Genomic DNA, 2,950 nt, shown 5'->3' with positions numbered 1-2,950 from the left:
TATGGTCACCACATTCAACTACCTGGAATATCTAGGTCGGATTCTCAACCTAGGAGAAATCTTCTCTAAATCCATGAAAAAGGCTAAAAGACTTGGGTCTGATCATAAGTACACCCAGAAAAGGGGTATTCTTGCCCCAGGCAAAGATCAGCGCCATAAAGGAACTGATTTAGGTGGTCAAAGCAAGATGAATTCTTCTATTCAACTTTGCATGAGGTTGTTGGGAAAGATGGTGGCTTCATTCTAGGCCATTCCTTATGCTCAGTTTCATTCGAGACTGCTGCAAAACAGTATCTTATCGGCTTGGATCAAAGGGTTTAAGCTTTAGATTTCCAGTGTGTCTGACGCCAAAGCCTACGGCCACATCACCCTGAAAGCACCCGATCTCATCTGATCTTGGAGGCTAAGCAGGGTCGGGCCTGGTTAGTACCCGGATGGACCACCTGGAAATACCAGGTGCTGTAGGCTGGGTACGCCGGAGCCTCAGTTTATGGTTAATATCTAAAAATCTTCAAAGGGGAAAATCCTTCCTTCAGATCAGAAATGGCCTTGCCCATTATCATTCTAGAAATTCAGGCAGAGCACTTGGTTCTGAGGGCCTGAACGTTCAGTTTACGATATTGTCCTGCTGGGATTCAATCCGACTATGCCACAGCAATGGCTTATATTAATCACCAAGGGGGCACAAGAAATTGTGCGGCCCAGAGAGAGGTGAATCATAGCCTATCTTGGGCAAAAAACAATGTCTTTGCTATTGGCGGTCTTCATTCTAGGAATAGAAAATTGGCAGGCGGACTACCTGAGTCACCAGCAGTTGTTCCCGGGAGAATGGTTCCTTCACTCCGATATCTTCCTGTCAAAGATGGGGGATCCCAGACATAGATCTGTTTACGTCCATGTTCAACAAAGAAATTGACAACTTTGTGTCAAAAACAAAGGATCCACTGGCATGCGGAACAGATGCCTTGCTATTCCTGTGGAATCGGTTCTCACGGATTTATGCATTCCCTCCTATTCTGCCTGCGTCCATGACTTCTTCTCTGGATCAAGCAGGAAGGGAAGTCTGTGATTCTTGTGGCCCCCAGCGGGGCCCAAGAAATCTTGATATGTAGAGATCGTAAAGATGACAGTAGGGGACCCATGGACCCTACCGCCACGGCCAGACCTTCTTTCGCAAGGTCCGGTATTCCATCCTACTTTACAAATACTAAATTTAACGGTTTGGCTATTGAGACCCACATTTTGAAGACACGTGGGCTGTCAGGTTCAGTGGTTTCTAACTTGGTTAATGCAAGGGAGCCGGCCTCCATATTTATATACAGTGGGGATGGAAAGTATTCAGACCCCCTTAAATTTTTCACTCTTTGTTATATTGCAGCCATTTGCTAAAATCAATTAATTTTTTCCTCATTAATGTACACACAGCACCCATATTGACAGAAAAACACAGAATTGTTGACATTTTTGCAGATATATTTCAGTTTTTCTTTAATATAACATGGTCCTAAGTATTCAGACCCTTTGCTCAGTATTTAGTAGAAGCACCCTTTTTATCTAATACAGCCATGAGTCTTTTTGGGAAAGTCTTTTTTTTCACACCTGGATTTGGGGATCCTCTTCCATTCTTCCTTGCGGATCCTCTCCAGTTCTGTCAAGTTTTATGTTAAACGTTGGTGGACAGCCATTTTTAGGTCTCTCCAGAGATGCTCAATTGGGTTTAAATCAGGGCTCTGGCTGGGCCATTCAAGAACAGTCACGGAGTTGTTGTGAAGCCACTCCTTCGTTATTTTAGCTGTGTGCTTAGGGTCATTGTCTTGTTGGAAGGTAAACCTTCGGCCCAGTCTGAGGTCCTGAGCACTCTGGAGAAGATTTTCGTCCAGGATATCCCTGTACTTGGCCTCATTTATCTTTCCCTCGATTGCAACCAGTCGTCCTGTCCCTGCAGCTGAAAAACAGCCCTACAGCATGATGCTGCCACCACCATGCTTTACTGTTGGGACTGTTTTGGACAGGTGATGAGCAGTGCCTGGTTTTCTCCACACATACAGCTTAGAATTAAGGCCATAAAGTTCTATCTTGGACTCATCAGACCAGAGAATCTTATTTCTCACCATTTTGGAGTCCTTCAGGTGTTTTTTTAGCAAACTCCATTCGGGCTTTCATGTGTCTTGCACTGAGGAGAGGCTTCTGTCGGGCCACTCTGCCATAAAGCCCCGACTGGTGGAGGGCTGCAGTGATGGTTGACTTTCTACAACTTTCTCCCATCTCCCGACTGCATCTCTGGAGCTCAGCCACAGTGATCTTTGGGTTCTTCTTTACCTCTCTCACCAAGGCTCTTCTCCCCCGATAGCTCAGTTTGGCTGGACAACCAGCTCTAGAAAGGGTTCTGGTCGTCCAAAAAGTCTTCCATTTAAGGGTTATGGAGGCCACTGTGCTCTTAGGAGCCTTAAGTGCAGCAGAAATTTTTTGTAACTTTGGCCAGATCTGTGCCTTGCCACAATTCTGTCTCTGAACTCTTCAGGCAGTTTCTTTGACCTCATGATTCTCATTTGCTCTGACATGCACTGTGAGCTGTGAGGTCTTATATAGACAGGTGTGTGTCCAATCAGTATAATCAAACACAGCTGGACTCAAATGAAGGTGTAGAATCATCTGAAGGATGATCAGAAGAAATGACAGCACCTGAGTAAAATATATGAGTGTCACAGCAAAAGGTCTGAATACTTAGGACCATGTGATATTTCAGTTTTTCTTTTTTAACAAATCTGCAAAAATGTCAACAATTCTGTATTTTTCTGTCAATATGGGGTGCTGTGTGTACAATAATGAGGAAAAAATGAACTTAAATGATTTTAGCAAATGGCTGCAATATAACAAAGAGTGAAAAATGTAAGGGGGTCTGAATACTTTCCGTCCCCACTGTATTATAGAGTCTGGGAATAATATGTCT

General features: G+C 44.1%; 1 pseudogene; it reads left to right on the top strand.

Moving 5' to 3' along the window:
- Positions 1-352: 352 nt before the first annotated feature.
- On the top strand, positions 353-468 carry LOC141101970 (5S ribosomal RNA; annotated as a pseudogene).
- The last annotated feature ends 2,482 nt before the right edge of the window (positions 469-2,950 follow it).

This window comes from Aquarana catesbeiana, linkage group LG06, assembly GCF_042186555.1.
Source record: "Aquarana catesbeiana isolate 2022-GZ linkage group LG06, ASM4218655v1, whole genome shotgun sequence".
NCBI lineage: Eukaryota > Metazoa > Chordata > Amphibia > Anura > Ranidae > Aquarana > Aquarana catesbeiana.
The sequence above is the reverse complement of the archived record's forward strand: the minus strand, read 5'-3'. Positions and strand labels throughout refer to the sequence as shown.